Source organism: Bos taurus, chromosome 6 (assembly GCF_002263795.3).
Source record: "Bos taurus isolate L1 Dominette 01449 registration number 42190680 breed Hereford chromosome 6, ARS-UCD2.0, whole genome shotgun sequence".
NCBI classification, from domain to species: domain Eukaryota; kingdom Metazoa; phylum Chordata; class Mammalia; order Artiodactyla; family Bovidae; genus Bos; species Bos taurus.
Genome location: NC_037333.1, coordinates 55364985 through 55385453, shown reverse-complemented (window position 1 = coordinate 55385453; position 20469 = coordinate 55364985).

The following is a 20469-nucleotide window of genomic DNA, read 5'->3' as shown; positions in this document are numbered from 1 at the left end:
ACTGGTGATGGAAGCAAGGTCCAATGCTGTAAAGAGCAATATTGCATAGGAACCTGGAATGTTAGGTCCACAAATCAAGGCAAATTAGAAGTGATCAAACAGGAGATGGCAAGAGTGAATGTCGTGACTTGCAGAGTCAAGAACATTTGGGAAGATTATCAGAATAATATAATTTCAAAGGCTTCACACATAGGACTAATAGTATAAAAGGAACTTGTTTGAAGGGGAAGGGGACAAAGGTTGTCACAAAGCATGGAAATGAAGCAAGGTTAAGAGTATGGCAATAGGGTTCTGGCTTAAGATGTTTACATAGGAAGATTGTACACTCGCCTCCTCCCCTAGACACACTGAATCTGTAGCTATGTATGGCACAATTTCCTCCAAGAAAAACCTTAAAACTGAGCAATTCCTATACATCTGATAAACAAGAAAAGATCCACCTTAAGGTAGATAGGAGAGGTCAGAACCCAATCTCATCAAAAAATCCCAACCACCAGGTAGCATCCCACAGCTGGGAGGGAACTCAAAATCCAGAGCTTCTTCCTGAAGAGCAAAGGGTTTAAATGTTTTGATTCAGGCACCCCAACTTTTAAGACCTGCACTTGGGAGATGAGCCACCAAAATATTTACCTTTGAAAACTAACCAGGCTTGAGTCCGTAAGACACTCAGTCCACAACAATCTGAAAAACAGCTCTTAAAGGGCTGTGTGCTTGGATTCACTTGCCCCAGGATCCAATACAGAAGCAAACAATCAAGAGTACTCAGATTCATGTGAATGGGGTTCATTGGCTAATTTTAAAGTGTTGATCTTGGGGCTTCCCTGGTGGCTCAGTGGTGAGGAACCTGTCTGTCAGTACAGGAGACATGGGTTCAATCCTTGATCTGGGAAGATAGCACAGCACATACCCTGTAGCATCTAAGCCTGTGTGCCACAGCTATTGAGCCTATGCGTTAAAGGCCAGAAACCATAACTAATGAGCCCTTGCACTTCTCTACTGAAGCCCACTTGCTCTAGAGCCTGTGCTCAGCAACGGGAGAAGCCACCACAATGAGAAGCCTGTGTACTTCAACTAGAGTCTCCCCAGCTCACCATAACTAGAAAAAAGGCCTGTTGTAGCATCGAGGACCCAGCACAGCCAAATAAATAAAATTATTTTTGAAAAGTGAAAAAATTAAGAGTTGACCCGAGGGACATGTATCTAATTTAGAACACATCTAGGGGCCTGCTGGCTGGCAGGCACCATCTTTGCATTCTCACTCTGCCTCATACTGGCCAACAGGCACCGTATTTTTCTACAGATAGCAGATGCTATCTATACTTTTCCCCTCTGCTTTGTTCAAGCTGGCAGGTGCCATCTTAGGTATCTATTTTCCATCGACACATTCTCCACCTGCCAGGGGCATCATCTTCATGCTTTCCCTCTGCCATGATCCAGAGCACAAGAATCTCAAAGGCAGAGCTTTTATGTGTCTTGCGTCCCAGTTTTGTTTTGTTTTTCAGCAAGGGAATAAGATTTATTAAAGACAGGGCAAGTACAAAGCTCTCAGAATAAACACTGAGGAAGGTAAAGAGTCTTTCACAAGGCAGGGATCACAGTAGTTTTATATCTTTACCAGTATTAATCTGTACATTTTTGGTTGGTTCCTGTCCTTAAATATGTCATTTTTACCCAGTTTAAAGGTCAAGATGCTTAACATCTTTATGGCTTCTCTTGATCCCTGGATTAAGTCACCACTCTTTTTCATGCACCCTGGCCATTTCACAAAGGACCAGATATACGGGCTAAAGATTAATGATCACCAGTTGTTTTTCCCTCAGGCACATGGAACAGAAGTTAATTACTGCCCTTCCCTGGATCTCAGTTCAGTTCAGTTGCTCAGTCCACTCTTTGCGACCCCATGAATTGCAGCACGCCAGGCCTCCCTGTCCCTCACCAACTCCTGGAGTTCACCCAGACTCACGTCCATCGAGTCAGTGATGCCATCCAGCCATCTCATCCTCTGTCATCCCCTTCTCCTCCTGCCCTTAGTCCCTCCCAGCATCAGAGTCTTTTCCAATGATTCAACTCTTCGCATGAGGTGGCCAAAGTATTGGAGTTTCAGCTTTAGCATCATTCCTTCCAAAGAAATCCCAGGGCTGATCTCCTTCAGAATGGACTGGTTGGATCTCCTTGCAGTCCAAGGGACTCTCAAGAGTCTTCTCCAATACCACAGTTCAAAAGCATCAATTCTTCAGCGCTCAGCCTTCTTCACAGTCCAACTCTCACATCCATACATGACCACAGGAAAAACCATAGCCTTGACTAGATGGACCTTTGTTGGCAAAGTAATGTCTCTGCTTTTCAATATGCTGTCTAGGTTGGTCAGAACTTTTCTTCCAAGGAGTTAAGTGTCTTTTAATTTCATGGCTGCAGTCACCATCTGCAGTGATTTTGGAGCCCCCAAAAAATAAAGTCTGACACTGTTTCCACTGTTTCCCGTCTATTTCCCATGAAGTGATGGGACTGGATGCCATGATCTTCGTTTTCTGAATGGTGAGCTTTAAGCCAACATTTTCACTCTCCACTTTCACTTTCATCAAGAGGCTTTTGAGTTCCTCTTCACTTTCTGCCATAAGGGTGGTGTCATCTGCATATCTGAGCTTATTGATATTTCTCCCGGCAATCTTGATTCCAGCTTGTGTTTCTTCCAGTCGAGTGTTTCTCATGATGTACTCTGCATAGAAGTTAAATAAGCAGGGTGACAATATACAGCTTTGATGTACTCCTTTTCCTATTTGGAAGCAGTCTGTTGTTCCATGTCCAGTTCTAACTGTTGCTTCCTGACCTGCATACAGATTTCTCAAGAGGCAGGTCAGGTGGTCTGGTATTCCCATCTCTTTCAGAATTTTCCACAGTTTATTGCTGATAATTTATCAGACCAAAGACACATTTCAGGATTTCAGGACAAAGGGTATAACTTTAGGCTAAGTGAGCGAGATGTTTATTGAAAACAACACCTAGGTCTCAGAGTCCTACACTGACTACCTAGCAATGTCTACCTCAATCTTCCCTCTAGAGATGGAGACTCTAATATTCATTGTGGGGAAAGAGGGTATGACTGATCTTGCTTATTCGAGCTGTGTAAGGGTGTCGATAGGAGACGGCAGTTAGGTCACCACCAGTGGGATGATCTAGTGGACCTTTGTATATCATTCTAGGCTCCATTTCTGTAACCATTTGAAGTCTGATAGCTTCTATGTGAGACACTGGGCTTCTCTGATGACTCAGATGGTAAAGAATCCACCTGCAGTGCAAGAGATGTGGGTTCGATCCCTGGGTTGGGAAAATCCCCTGGAGGAGGGCATGGCTGTTCACTCCAGTATTACTGCCTGGAGAATCCCCATGGACAGAGGAGCCTGGCAGGTGGCAGTCCTTTGGGTTACAAAGAGTCAGACACAACTGATTGACTAAGAAGCGCAGCATGTGAGACATTACAAAGCAAGGGAGACAATTTAGAATACAAGGGTCAGAAAGCAATAAGAGCACAATAAGGCTTCTGATCAGGATCAGGGGTTTCCACCAAATGGAAATTGATATCCAGTTCCATAAGGCAGTCCCAAGAGGAGGAGTGGAACGAGCCATTGCCTGAACTTAACTTTTCAGATCTTGAAGTGAATCAGACAGCTTTTGTGAGTAATCAGGTATACATCCACAACATTCTGTATGAATTATGGCACAGGTTCCTCTTTGTGCTGCTGTTGATATATCTAATGCCATTCTATTTTAGAGTAGAGATTTGCAGATTAAAGCCTTTTCTGATTTTAAGGCAGCAATTCCCATCATACTATCATTTAAAGCTTGTCTTGTAAAATTAATTGAGGCTTGTACTTTGAGTATTATGCCAGTGGTGCCAAGTGATGAGGTGCCCCAGTTTTTGAAGCTGCCCCTGGCATGCCTTTTAATCATCTGGCTCTGGAGGCCATGAGGACTTGCAATCCTAAGTCCCATGGGACCATAACAATCAGAGCATTCTGGGCTGACTGCCACTTCCAAGGGACTGCACAGACAGACTGAAATATACCCTCACTCTATCTGTGAAGGAAGCCTATTGTGCTGGTGCTTCAGTCTCAGGGGCAGTCTTCTAGTTTTGCCCACAACTAGGGACCTATAGGAAAGTTTTCAGAGAAAAGAGCCTCATGAACACAATCTATGCACTCTCCTTCTACCTTTCAATAGCTCACCAGTATTTCTCAGAAAGGAGAGATATTTTCTTTCTTTCTTTTGCTGATGATTTTTATAGCTGTGAACACCTAACATCACTTAATTCTGATAGCCAGTAGGACTTATGTTCATGGGTCTCATAGGTCTATGACCAATGGAGAAAGAGTTCTTTTTTTTTTTTTTGGAGAAAGAGTTCTTAAACAGCTATCCCCACACCCCCTCATCTCTCTGCCCCTGATTCCCATCCCTGGCACAGCAAGAGGCAACAGATATAGGAGTTGAATCTGTGAAAGTGATCAATTAGCTTACTATCACAGATGACGTCTGAGGGATAGGCTTCTAAACTAGACACATATCTAAAGGTTTGACTGTAATTTTTGTAAGAGAAATTGGAGGTCAAATACTACCTTCATACTTCCCCATGACCATACTCTAGAGTTTTAGTCCCTCCTAGCAGAGAAGGCAATGGCACCCCACTCCAGTACTTTAGCCTAGAAAATCCCATGGATGGAGGAGCCTGGTAGGCTGCAGTCCATGGGGTTGCAAAGAGTCGAACACGACTGAGCAACTTCACTTTCACTTTTCACTCTCATGCACTGGAGAAGGAAATGGTAACCCACTCCAGTGTTCTTGCCTGGAGAGTCCCAGGGACGGGGAAGCCTGGTGGGCTGCCGTCTATGGGGTCGCACAGAGTCGGACACGACTGAAGTGACTTAGCAGCAGCAGCAGTGGATGGATCGGGGTGGGGTGGGAAGGAGCTTTTACATGCACCTAGAACCACAGTTTTTATATCTTGTTCCTTGGTATTTGTGACTCTTGCCAGGGGATCTCTTGATTGCCTGACCAGTGACCAAAGGGGCTTGTGTTTATGGGCCCTATGGGATTTGTAACAATTACAGAGACAGTTACTGGCAGGCTACCACTCTCAGGGCATAATAAAAACAACAGATTTGAAATTGCCCCCAGTCTTTCTGTAGAAGAGGCCTGTTTCTTGTCCTGGAGCTTTGGCCAGGGTAGGGCCGGTGCGGGGCAGGCAGGCTTCTGGTTTGGCACACACCTAAGGAGGCCCTTCCAGGGAACACAGATTGGAGGACGCAATCTTTGTGCTCTTCCTCTGTCCCAATACACTTTATCAGTATCTCTTGGAGAGTAGCTTATATCCTTATTTGGAATCCTGATTTCTGCAACTGCCATCCAGGGACACCTACAGATCACCTGATTCGGGTGACAAGTGGGGACCATGCTTGTGGTTCCACAGGATGGTGTGTGTTTACATACTTAAACTGCTGCCTGAATGTCTGGTTTCAATCAGCCTGAATTTGGGTACTGCCTGAGATTCTCCTCTTTAGGACACTGACAGGTCTTAGCACAACCACTGAGAGCCACTAAAAATAAAATGGGCTAGAGAAAAAGATGGTGGAGGAGAAGATCTCTCTTAAGGGATACATCAGGAATACACCTTCAGACAAGAAAGAACTTGCAGAACTCCAGCTGAGAGTAGGCAGGAGTACCTGACCACCGGAAAAGAATAATGCAAACCTCGGTAGGACAAAGGAAGTAGGGGGAGAAAGAGAGGATTTCATAGGACTGAACCTACCCTTGGTGGGTGGGGGAAACTGAAGCAGAGGTCTGATCCCCACACAGGGGCATAAGTTTGGGACAGACAAGAAACATTTGAGGCTGAGAGTGAAGCAGCTGATCTGCGACAGTCTAATTGGAATGAGACTCACACAATCTCTGTCGCAGCCATGTGGACAGGGACGTGGGTCCCCAAGAAGGCAGAGCAGCTGGGAGCTGGAGCATAGGGATTGTGGAACTATCCCAGGGTGAGGTTTGCTGTTGACTTCAGGGACACAGCCTGAGGGGACATGAGCGAGGAGATTGTGGTGGGAAAGGCCTGTGGAGGAAAACCAGGCAGCCGTGGAGGTAATGTGATACTGCCAAGTCATTCATAGGGGTTGGAGCCATCACTGTAGCCTCTCCCTCCTCCCACACCAGCAGGGACAGTTGAACAGAGACACTGGCCCTTTAAGCACCTGACCCATCTAACAATACAGTAGGACCCCAGCCAGGGGCCCCTTTAAGTGCCTGACACAATGAGCAACAGAGAAGGACCCCAACCTGGGGAGCCCTTTAAATGCCTGAATGGGCAGAGCAACAGAGAAGGACCAGCTAAAGAGGCCTTCTGATTGCCAGCTGCCAGAGGCTAGAAAAACACTCTGATAGGACCATAGTTTCTGTGGCTGAGCCAGTTCGTGTCCCTGCACACTTGGTGCTGCCAGAATCCCCATGACCCAAACAGCTGCACCACATTCTCACTCAGTTCTCACTGGGGCAGAGCTGTCACAGGTTAGAAAAAGCCCTAATAGTGCTATATCTCCTGTAACAATAGCCACTGGTGCTCTTATGCAGCCAGCATTGCCAGGGTCCCCATGATCCAAGCAACTGTGGCACCTCCATGCATGATCCCCACTGGGACAGAGCTGCCAGAGGCTAGAAAAAGTTTTACCTCCATGCATGCAGGGTCGCTTCAGCTGTGTCTGACACTGCAACCCTGTGGACTGTGGCCTGCCAGGCTTCTCTGTCCGTGGAATTCTCCAAGCAAGAATACTGGAGTGGGTTGCCATGTTTTTCTAGAGCACCATATTTCCTGCTGCCTTAGCTGCTGGCTCCTCTGAGTACCTTATGCTGCCTGGGCCCCTGCGACCCAAGCAGCTGTATCACCTCAACACCTTCCCTTCACTGGAACAGACCCAAGTACTCCAGGGCAGCCTCAGGAGCAAACCCCTGTGGATGACTCAAATGTGGAGGTAGAGATAAAGCCACACTTGAAACCTAGGGGCAATGTGGCTAAGGAAGAGGACCCCAAACCTTCCCACCAGCTGTACAAGCTGCAGATTAAATCCACACACTCAACTAGGCAACTGTCTGTGGAATATATAAAAGGACAATGAGTGTTCCCACAAAAGAAAAAGCGCCAGTTCTGAGAGCTGTGGACATTGGAGGCAAAAACACACATGAGTAGGACCAGATTAGAGTCTGAGCTGCTGCTGTTGTAGCCACGCATTCCAGAAAACACACTCACTCAGAAGGACAATGCAGATAGTGGAGTGCAGTTTATTACACCGGCGGGCCCAAGGCAGAGTCTCCTCTTAGCCAAGGACCCCAACCAGCATTTGTGAAAATCTTTTATACCCCATGTGTAGGTGTCTGAACCCACCACTCCAAATTCCTTGAGACTTACATAAACCAAGGAAAATACAATCCCAATAACCCCATGATTCACGTGCTATATGCTCATGTGCTCAAACAGTCAAACAATTAGCCAATAATCAATAAACCCAAGGTTACACTCCGATAGATACAGAAAAATTTATGGCCTGTCTGGAGGAAGGGGTGATTAGTGTATGTTTTCTCTTAGGTGATGAGTAACATAGATATGATCTTCAAGGTTCCCCTATCTGGAGGGGGTCTTATCCTTCTGTTGTTGTTTTCATAGGCACTAAACACAGAGTTCAGAGTCCATTGGAAGGTGGCCAAGCATGATCAGCATGAACAGGCCTAAGATGGAGTCCAGGCCCTATGAATTCCTTCTTCACTGGTACAGCAGGTCCAGAGACCAGCCCAGTGTTGGAGGGTCTCCTAGGGAGGTGAGATGGACAGCAAGGGAAAGGACTCTGACAGCAGAAGACTCAAGAAAAATATTTATTATTCTTATATTTTGACTTGTTCTATAGTTGCTTCTGGATTTTATTTTTCCTTTTTACCCCTTTCTTTCACTGTTGTTGTAGTTGTTGATTTTATTAGTACTATTTAAGCTATATAAATCTATTTAAGTTTTGAGTTTTCTTTTAATCCCCCTTTTTTCTTTTATATACTTCTGCCTCTACATTGGGCATTTTGCGGTTCTGTGGGGTTTGCCTTTTTTCTTTCCCTTTTAATTTTAATTTTCACATTTTTAAAATGTATTATTTTTTCTACATTTATTCTTTTATTTGCTTTTCCTACTGTTCTTTTCCCATTGCGGTTAATCTTTAATATACATAAATCTTTATCTACCTCTATTTAGCTTTGTGTTTCTATTTTTTCTTTTCTTCCTTTTTTTTTCTTTTTTTCTAACCATGTTTGTTACTTTATTTTCTTTGCTTTATTCCCCAGCTGACACCTTGTTTTAGTTTTGCTTTCCAGTTTGTGCTTTAGTTAGTTTGGTTTTTATCTGGTGAATATCACTTTTGGTTTCCTTTGTTCACTGGGTCAATCTACTGTGCTTTATTTTTTTGGGCTGCTTTGGTTTTGTTTACGGATGTACATGTTTATGTGTGTGCGGCCGGAGGCACAACTGAGGGACTCTGGAGAGGCTACTCCTCAGCATGTCCCAAAGGCACTATCTGCTGAGCCCCAGTAGCTGTTCCCCAAGCTGGTGGGGGTTCTTCTGTCCTTTCTCTTCTCAGGGCCAAGGATCAGACCAATGATACTGTAAGCACTGGTCAGATATTTAGCAAATCTTCTGGTGGGCTATGAAGGGGATTCCTTGGCACATTTTTCCCACTGCTTTTTCCTCCTGTCCTTCAGCTCTCTCCCGGGACTCAAGCCCTACCAAAACTAATGAAACTCAGGCTCTGATGTTTCATTGCAAAAATTCATTGAGAGACAAAGTGATAAGAGGCGGATTTGTTAAGATCCAGAGAGAAGCCACTCTTTAGGGTGTGAACCATTGCTGAGGGCAAGGGCTGGGGTCATGGAATTAGGCCTGGCTAGGTTTTGTGAGGACTTCCTTGGTGGCTCAGATGGTAAAGCGCCTGTCTACAATGCAGGAGACCTGGGTTCGATCCCTGGGTTGGGAAGATCCCTTGGAGAAGGAAATGGCAATCCACTCCAGTACTATTGTCTGGAAAATCCCATGGACAGAGGAGCCTGGTAGGCTACAGTCCATGGGGTCCCAAAGAGCTGGACACGACTGAGCAACTTCACATTCACGTTCCATTATTTTAGTCATTATTTTCCAGATTTTGTAATTGCCATTTGTTTGGGATGTCTTTTGTTTCTTGTTTTTGTATATTTTTTAAAATTCCATTTAATGTCATAACAAACCACCTGTAGAATCTCCATTCTCCAGCCAGAGATCATCCCCTGAACCTCTGGAGTGGGAGTCATGACTCCAAGACCCTACTCTACTAACTTCTACCCCTAGGGAGTATTAATTAGTGAGAACTCCCACAAAGGCAACCACGTGTGTACAAGATCCAGCATCACCCAACTGCCAGCAGCACCCTATGCAGGATGCCTCATCCAAACAACAAAGAAGACAAAAATACAAACCCAATGATCAGCAGACAGGATTACCACACACAGCCCTGCTCCTCAGAGGGAAAAAAAAACCTTACGTCCTGTCACCAGAACGTATGCACAAGTCATCCCCTACATGAAGCTTACACAAACCACTGGACTAACCTTACGAGGGCAGAAACTAAAAGGAAGAAAGAATTCAACCTCAAAGCCTGGGAAAATGGGACTTCAGACACAATAAGTTAAGAAAAGGCAGAGAAATACTGCACAAAGGTGTCTCTAGGTTGTTATTCTAGAGACACAGAAGTCCAAATAAGTCAAGAGGAAATAGGCAAACCACCTGAAAAATAACTCAGAATAATGGCAGTAAAGATGATCCAAAACCTTGAAAATAGAATTGAGAAAATGATAGAATAAATTAACAAAGACCTAGAAGAATTAAAGAATAAACAGAGACAAACAACACAATTACTGAAATTCATAGTATTCTAGAAGGAATCAATAGCAGAGTATCTGAGGCAAAAGAATGGATAAGTGAGCTGGAAGATAGAATGTTGGAAATAACTCCTAGAGTAATGGAAATAAAAACAAAATAAGCAAGTGGAACCTAATTAAACTTAAAAGCTTTTGCACAGCATAGGAAACTATAAACAAGGTAAAGAGACAACCCTCAGAATGGGAGAAAATGAGAGCAAATGACAAAGGATTAATTTCCAAAATATACAAACAGCTCATACAAGTCAATACCAGAAAAAAAAAAAAAAAAAAAAAAACAATCAAAACGTGGGAAAAAGACCTAAACTGACATTTCTCCAAAGAAGACATACAGATGGCTAACTAACACATGAAAGAATACTCAACATCACTCATTATTAGAGAAATGCAACTACAATGAGATATCACCTCAAACCAGTCAGAATGACCATCAACAAAAAGTCAACAAACAATAAATGCTGGGTATGGAGAAAAGGGAACCCTCTTGCACTGTTGGTGGGGATGTAATTGATACAGCCACTATGGTAGACAGTGTGGAGATTCCTTAAAAAACTAGGAATGAAACCACCATATGACCCAGTGATCCTGCTACTAGGCATATACCCTGAGGAAACCAAAATTGAAAAAGACACATGCACTCCAATGTTCAGTGCAGCATTATTTACAAAGGCTAGAACATGGAAGCAGAATAGATGTCCATTGACAGATGAATGAATAGAGGAGCTGTGATACATACATACACACACATATATATATATATATATATGTATGTATATGTATACACACACACACACAATGGAATACTATTCAACCATTAAAAGGGACACATTTGAGTCAGTTCTAATGTGGTAAATGAATCCAGAGTCTATTACAGAGTGAAGTCAGAAAGATAAACATCGTATACTAACACATATATATGGAATCTAGAAAGATGGTACTGATGAAATTATTTGCAGGGAAGCAATGGAGACAAAGACATAGAAACATACAGAAGAGACTTATGGAGAAGGAGCAGGGGTGGGTACGAAGGAGACGGTGAGATGTATGGAGAGAGTAACACGGAAACTTACAGTAGCATATGTAAAATATATAGCCAATGGGAATTTGCTGTATGACTCAGGAAATTCAAACAGGGGCTCTGTAACAACCTAGAGGGGTGGAATAGGGAAGGAGATGCCAGAGGGACAGGACATGTGTCCACCTATGGCTGATTCATGTTGATATTTGGCAGAAACCAACAAAATTCTGTAAAGCAATTATCTATCAATTAAAACATAAATTTAAAAAAATGGGCTGCTTGACAATCAAAAAAGGGCTGAAAGAAAATAAAGAGTTGGGCAGGAAAAATCTGGAAAACTCAGCAATGCCCACAAGACTGGAGGACTGGAAAAGATCAGTTTTCATTCCCATCTCAAAGAAAGGCAATGTCAAAGAATGCTCAAGCTACTACACAACTGCACCCATCTCACCCATCTCACACTCTCAAAATTCTCCAAGCCAGACTTCAATAGTATGTGAACCGTGAACTTCCAGATGTTCAAGCTGGATTTAGAAGAGCCAGAGGAGCCAGAGATCAAATTGCCAACATCCATTGGATCATCAAAAAAGAGTTCCAGAAAAACATCTACTTTTGCTTTATTGCCTACGCCAAAGCCTTTGACTGTGTGGATCACAATAAACTGTGGAAAATTCTTCAAGAGATGGGAATACCAGACCACCTGATCTGCCTCCTGAGAAATCTGTATGCAGGTCAGGAAGCAACAGTTAGAACTGGACATGGAACAACAGACTGGTTCCAAATCAGGAAAGGAGTATGTCAAGGCTGTATATTGTCACCATGCTTATTTAACTTATATGCAAAGTACATCATACAAAATGCTGGGCTGGATAAAGCACAAGCTGGAATCAAGATTGCTGGGAGAAATATCAATAACCTCAGATACACAGATGACACCACCCTTATGGAACAAAATGAAGAAGAACTAAACAGTCTCTTGATGAAAGTGAAAGAAAAGAGTGAAAAAGTTGGCTTCAAAAAACATTCAGAAAACCAAGATCATGGCATCCGGTCCCATCACTTCAGGGCAAATAGATGGGGCATCAGTGGAAACAATGTCAGACTTTATTTATGGGGGCTCCAAAATCACTGCAGATGTGACTGCAGCCATGAAATTAAAAGATGTTTCAACTTCTCAGAAGAAAAGCTATGAACAACCTAGACAGCATATTAAAAAGCAGAGACATTACTTTACCAACAAAGGTCCGTCTAGTCAAAGCTATGGTTTTTCAGTAGTCATATATGGATGTGACAGTTGGACTATAAAGGAAGCTGAGCACCAAAGAATTGATGCTTTTGAACTGTGGTGTTGGAGACTCTTGAGAGTTCCTTGGACAGCAAGGAGATCTAACCAGTCCATCCCAAGGGAAATCAGTCCTGACTATTCATTGGAAGGACTGCTGTTGAAGCTGAAACTCCAAAACTTTGGCCACCTGATGTGAAGAACTGACTCCTTGGAAAAGACCCTGATGCTGGGAAAGATTGAAGGTGGGAGGAGAAGGGGACAGCAAAGATGAGAGGTTGGATGGCATCTCTGACTTGATGGACATGAGTTTGAGTAGGCTCTGGGGAGTTGGTGATGGACAGGGAAGCCTGGAGTCTTCAGTCCATGAGGTCGCAAAGAGTCAGACATGACCAAGCAACTAATCTGAGCTAAAGGATACATTTCATCTCCTATACAAGGCTACTCTTTCATGACTGGGAGAGGTAGCTGTTTATCTGATGCATAGAAACCAACACAAAGAGTTTACCAATATGAAGAAAGAGATATGCTGTGAATGAAAAAAGAAAATAAAATCTTAGAATGAAACTTTAATGAAATGGAGGTAGGTATCTTACCCGATAAAGAGTTCAAAGTAATGGTCATAAAGATGCTGATAGAACTCAGGAAAAGTATGAACACAATGAGAACTTCAATAAGAGATAGAAAATATTTAACAAGTACCAAATAGAAGTCATAGAGCTGGGGATTAGAGACAAGTGGTGGATTAGAATTACCTTGAGCTCACCTCTTCTCACAAAGACACCAAAATCACAACAAACTACTAAAAAAAAAAATCAATAAAATAGACTGTGTGTGTGCCCAGGCATGTCTTACTTTTGGCATCCCCATGGACTGTAGCCTGCCAGGTTCCTCTGTCAATGGAATGGATGCTGCAGTGTAAGAGTGTAAGAAATAAGAGTACTGGAATGGGTTGCCATTTCCTACTTCAAGGGATCTTATCAACTAGGGATTGAACCTGCATCTCTTGCATTGGCAGGTGGATTCTTTACCATTAGCACCCTCTGGGAAGCCTGAAACCTACCAAAAAAGATATTCTACATCCAAGGCCATAAAGAAGAAGCCAGAATGAGACAGTAGGAAGGGCACACTTATCATATAATCAAATCCCATACCACCCAGATGGATAATCCACAAACTAGAGAATAATACATTGCAGAAGTTTTCCCACAGGAGTGGGAGTTCTGAGCTCAAATAAGGCTCCCCAGCCTAGGGGTCTGGCATTGGGAGGAGGAGCCCCCAGAGCATTTGACCTTGAAGGCTAGTGAGCCATGATCACAGGACCTCCACAAGACAGGGGAAAACATGTGTGACTTCATAGAAGTCTGGGCCTAACCTACCTATCTTGGAGGATCTCCTGGGGTGATACGGGTGGCAGAGGCTCTCTTTGGGGGGAGGGTAGGGGTCACAACAGAGCCAGACAACAAGACCCTTGCTTGGGTCATTAGCATCAAGAGCTGGCCTCACCCAACAACCTGAAGTCTTCAATGCTGGCATACCTCAGGCCAAGCTACCAACAGGACAGGAACACAGCCCACTCATCTGCAGACAAGTTGTCTAACACAGCCCCCTCATCTGCAGACAGGCTGTCTAAGGACTTCCTGACCCCACAGCCACCTCTAGACATACCCCTTGACACAGTAATGCCCACCAGAAGGCCAAGATGCAATTTCACCCACCAGTCAACAGGCTCCAGCCCCTCCTACCAGTAAGCCTGCACAAACCTCTAGACCAGTCTCACCCACCACAGAGAAGACAATGGAAGCAAGAAAACTAGAATCCTGCAGCCTGTGGAACAGTCTGCAAACACAGGTCAGAACCTACATGGGGAAGATCCAGTCCTCGGCCACTGGATGATGAAAGCTATCCCCTACAAAGGGCTACATCTCCAACTTGATAAAAGTAACAAACTTACTACAAACATAGGAACATCAGTAGAAATTTTTAAAAACAGATGGCAGAGGAATATGTTTCTTCCAGATCAAGGGACAAGATAAAACACAAGAAGAACAACTAAGTGAAGCAGAAATAGGGGCAATCTACCCAAGGAAGAGTTCAACACAATGATCATAAAAACGATTCAAGAACGCAGAAAAAGAATGGATGCCCAGAGTGAGAAATTATAAGAAAATTTTAATAAAAAATTAGAAAATATAAAGAACAACGCAGAAGAACACAATAACTGAAATGAAAAAAATATACTTAGAAGGAATCAACAGCAGAATAAATTAGGTAAAAGGATGAATAAGTGAACTGGAAGACAGAGGGGGTGAAAAATCACTCCCACAGAACAGAATAATGAGAAAAGACTGAAATGCGGACAGGTTAAGAGACATTTGGGACAAGGTGAAATGCACCAATATTCACAATATCAGTGTCTCAGAAGGAGAAGAAAAAAAAAAAGCCTGAGAAAATATTTGAAGAGATGATAGTTGAAAACTTCTCTAACATGAGAAAGAAAACAGTCACCAAAGTGCAGGAAGCACAGAAAGATCCAGGCAGGACTAAGAGTAATCAAGTTGGCAAAAAGGAATATCAAAAGAAATAAGGGAAAACCTATAAGATACAAGGGAATTCCTATATGTGTATCAGCTTATTTTTCAGTATAATCTCTACAGGTCAGAAATGAAGTGTCATTTATATTTACTATGATGCAAGGGAAGAACCCACAACTAAGAATACTGTACCCAGCAAGGATCTTATTCAGATTTGATGGAGAAATCAAAAGCTTTACAAATAAGCAAAAGCTAAGAGAATTTAACATACCAGACCAGCCTTGCAGCAAATGCTAAAGAAACTTTATGCAGAAAATAAAATGCTACAACTAGAAACAAGAAAATTATGAAATGGGAATGCTCACAGGTAAAGGAACTATTCAGTAAAGAAAGGAAACCATTCACATACAAATATCTCAAAACCAGTTATTTTGAGAGCTGGAGAGTACAAATGCAGAATATTTCAAGTGCATTTAAAATTAAGAGATAGGCAACCTAAAACAACCCTGTATATTATACAGACTGCTTTGTTAAATCTCATAGTAACCACAGAACAAAAATCTAAAACGGATATGCACACAAAAAAGAGAAATGATTCTAAACAACACTAAAGTCCTCAAATCACGAAAGAATAAAAGGAAAAGAAAAAAAAAACTATTAAAGCAAATCTAAAAACAATAAAATGGCAATAAGAATATATGTAGTGATAATTACCTTAAATGTAAATAGATTAAATGCTCCAACCAAAAGACAGACTGGCAGAAAGGATCAACCACAAGAAAAAAAAAAAAAAAAAATGCCCAAAGCACAAACATGTGGAGGCTAAACAATATGCTACTAAGAAACCAATGGATCATTGAATACCAAAGAGTAGATTTTACAAAACCTAGAGATAAATGAAAATTAAAACATAACAATCCAGTATATAGCAAAAGCAATTATATGAGGGAAGCTTATACTGATACAACATTATATCAGGATACAAAAAAAAAAAAATCTCAAATAAAAAAGTCCAACCTTACACGTAAAGTAACTAGAAAAATTAGAATTAAACAAAACCCAAAGTCAGTAGGAGGAAAAAAGATCATAAAATCAGAGCAGAAATAAATGAAAGAGTCTAGAAAAACAATGAAAAAGTTAATTCTTTGAACAGATACACAGTGAGAAACCTTTAGGGACACTCTTAAAGAAAAAAAGGAAGATGGTCCAAATCAATAAAATCAGATATATGATGTTAGACTCAACACTACAAAATTACAAAGGATCACAAGAGACTACAAGCCAATAAGATGGGCAACTTGGAAGAAATGGACAATTCTTAAAAAAAGGTATAATCTCCCAAGATTGAACCAGGATAAAACAGAAAATATGAACTGACCATTCACAAGCACTTAAATGGAATCTGTGATTTAAAAAAAGCAAAAGTCCAGGACCAAATGGTTTCACAGGCAAATTCCATCAAATATTCAGAGAAAGTTAACACCTATCCTTCTGAAACTATTCCAAAAAAAAAAAAAAAAAAGCACAAGAAGGAATGCTCCCACACTCATTCTATGAGGCCATCACCACCTTGATACAAAAACCACACAAAGATATCACAAAAAAGAAAATCACAGGCCAATATCACTGATTAAATATGGACCAAATAATCCTCAACAAGATACTATCAACTGAATCCAACAACACATTAAACAGATCATAGACTATTACTATTAATATGATCTAGTGGGATTTATCCCAGGGACTCAAGGATTTTTCAGTATGAATCAGTGTGACACATCATATCAACAAATTGAAGAATACAAACCATATGATCATATTAATATATGTAGAAAATACTTTTGACAAAATTCATCATCCATTTGTGATCAAAACTCTCCAGAAAGTGGGCATAGAGGTAACATAACTCAACATAATAAAGGCCATATATGACAAACCTTAGAAAAGGAAATGGCAACCCATTCCAGTATTCTGGCCTAGAAAATCCCATAGATGGAGGAGCCCGGGTACAACCATGGAGGAGACTGAGCCTGGCTACAGTCCACATGGTCACAAGGAGTCGGACAAGACTCAGCGACTTCACTTCACGACAAGCCTACAGCTGACATCATACTCAATGGTGAAAAGCTGAAAGCATTTCCTCTTAGCTCAGGAACAAGACAGGGAGGTCAGTTCTCACCGCTTTTATTCAACATTGTTCAAAGTCCCAGCCAGAGCAATCAGTGAAGAGAGGAAATTAAAAGAAAGCCAAATTGGAAAAGAAGTAAAACTGTCACTATTTGCAGATTATGATACTACACCTAGAGAATCCTAAAGATGCTGCCAGAAAACTACTAGAGCTAATCAATGAATTCAGTAAAGTTGCTGAATACAAAATTAATTCACAGAAAGCTCTTGCATTTCTATACACTAACAGTGAAAGCCCAGAAGGGGAAATTAAGGAAACAATCCCATTTACCATTGCAACAAAAAGAATAAAATACCTAGGGAAAAAAAAACCCATCTAAGAAGACAAAACCTATACTCCAAAAACTATAAGATGTTGACGAAAGAAGTCAAAGATGACAAATGGAAAGATATCCCATGTTCTTGGATTAGAAGAAGAATCAATATTGTCAAAATAACTACACTACCCAAAGCAATCTACAGATTCAATACAGTCTCTTTTAAATTACCTATGACATTTTCCAAAGAACTAAACAAACAAACAAAAAATCTTAAAATTTCTTTGGAGACAAAACACTCCAAATAACCAAAGCAATCTTGAGAAATAAAAATGGAGCTAGATAAATTGGGTGATAAAACTCCAGACTATACTAAAAAAAAAATACAGTAATCAACACAGTATGGTACTAGTGAAAAAACAGACATAGAGATCAATAGAACAGGATAGAAAGCCTAGAAATAAACTGACACACCTATGGTCAATCAATTTATGACACATGAGGCAAGAATACACATTGGAGAAAAGACAACCTCTTCAATAACTGGTGCTGCAATACTGGCCAGCTACATGTAAAAGAAAGAAATTCATAACATTCTCTAACACCATACAGAAAAATAAACTCAAAATGGACTACCTATTATAAACTTAAATGTAAGACTGGAGATACTCTAGAACTCCTAGAAGAAAACATAGGCAGAACACTTTTTGACATAAATCTCAGCAGTATTTTTTAAAATCCGTTTTCTAGAGTAATGGACATGAAAACAAAAATGAACAAATGGGACCTGAAGTCTGAAGTGTAGTTGCTCAGTCATGTCCAACTCTTTGAGACCCTATGGACTGTAACCCACCAGGCTCCTCTGTCCTCTCCAGGCAAGCATACTGGAGTGGGTTGCCATTCCCTTCTTCAGGGGATCTTCCCAACCTAGGGATCAAACCCGGGTCTCCTGCATTGTTGGTGGGATTCTTTATCATCTGAGCCACCAGGGAAGCCCCAAATGGGACCTAATGAAATTTAAAAGTTTTTGCACAGCAAAGGAAACCATAAAAAAAATTAAAAGACAACTTGTGGAATGGGAGAAAATATTTGCAGATGATGAGACTGACAAGGAATTAATTTCCAAAATATACAGCTTGTACAGCTCAATAAAAAAATCAAATGAGCCAATTAAAAAAGTAGAAAAAAGACCTAAATAGACACTTCTCCAAAGAAGACATACAAGTGGCCAACAGGCACATGAATAGATGCCCAATATTGCTATTTGGGGAATGCAAATCAAAACTAAACTGAGGTGTAATGTCACTCCAGTCAGGCTGGCATCATCAAAATGTCTACAGATATCAAATGCTGGAGAAGGTATGGAGAAAAAGGAATCTTCCTGCACTACTGGTGGAAATGTAAATTGGTGTAATCACTATGGAATACAGAATGGAAATTTCCTAAAAGACTAAAAATAGAGTTACTATATGAATCTGTAATCTCACTCCTGGGCATACATCTAGAGAAAACTCTAATTCAAAAATATACATGTCCCCCAATGTTCAGTTCAGTTCAGTCGCTCAACGTGTCTGACTCTTTGCGACCCCATGAATCGCTGCACGCCAGGCCTCTCTGTCCATCACCAACTCCTGGAGTTCACTCAGACTCACGTCCATCGAGTCAGTGATGCCATCCAGCCATCTCATCCTCTGTCGTCCCCTTTCCTCCTACCCCCAATCCCTCCGAGCATCAGAGTCTTTTCCAATGAGTCAACTCTTTGCATGAGGTGGCCAAAGTACTGGAGTTTCAGCTTTAGCATCATTCCTTCCAAAGAAATCCCAGGGCTGATCTCCTTCAGAATGGACTGGTTGGATCTCCTCGCAGTCCAAGGGATTCTCAAGAGTCTCTCCAACACCACATTCAAAAGCATCAATTCTTCAGCGCTCAGCCTTCTTCACAGTCCAACTCTCACATCCATACATGACCACAGGAAAAACCATAGCCTTGACTAGACGGACCTTTGTTGGCAAAGTAATGTCTCTGCTTTTCAATATGCTATCTAGGTTGGTCATAACTTTCCTTCTAAGGAGTAAGCGTCTTTTAATTTCATGGCTGCAGTCACCATTTGTAGTGATTTTGGAGCCCAGAAAAATAAAGTCTGACACTGTTTCCACTGTTTCCCCATCTATTTCCCATGAAGTGATGGGACCGGATGCCATGATCTTCGTTTTCTGAATGTTGAGCTTTAAGCCCACTTTTTCATTCTCCACTTTCACTTTCATCAAGAGGCTTTTTAGTTCCTCTTCACTTTCTGCCATAAGGTTGATGTCATCTGCATATCTGAGGTTATTGATATTTCTCCCAGCAATCTTGATTCCAGCTTGTCCTTCTTCCAGCCCAGCATTTCTCATGATGTACTCTGCATATAAATTAAATAAGCAGTGTGACAATATACAGCCTTGATGAACTCCTTTTCCTATTTGGAACCAGTCTGTTGTTCCATGTCTGGTTCTAACTGTTGCTTCCTGACCTGCATACAAATTTCTCAAGAGGCAGATCAGGTGGTCTGGTATTCCCATCTCTTTCAGAATTTTCCACAGTTTATTGTGATCCACACAGTCAAAGGCTTTGGCATAGTCAATAAAGCAGAAACAGACGTTTTTCTGGAACTCTCTTGCTTTTTACATGATCCAGCAGATGTTGGCAATTTGATCTCTGGTTCCTCTGCCTTTTCTAAAACCAGCTTGAACATCAGGAAGTTCACGGTTCACATATTGCTGAAGCCTGGCTTGGAGAATTTTGAGCATTACTTTACTAGCGTGTGAGATGAGTGCAATTGTGTGGTAGTTTGAGCATTCTTTGGCATTGCCTTTCTTTGGGATTGTTCAGAGTAGCACTATTATAATAACCAAGATACAGAAGCATCATAAATGTCCACTAATGGATAAAGATGATGTGATTATACACACACACAGCCCCACATGCACAGGAATATTACTTAGCCATAAAAAAGAATAAAATAATGCCATTTGTGGCAACATGTATGGACCTAGAGATTATCTAAGCCAGATGAAGAAAGACAAATATACGACATCACTTAAGTGGAATCTTAAAAAATGATACAAATGAACTTATTTTCAAAATAGAACTGTAAACATTGAAAACAAACTTATCATTACCAAAAGGGAAAGATGTGAGATATGGATAAATTAGGAGTTTGAGATT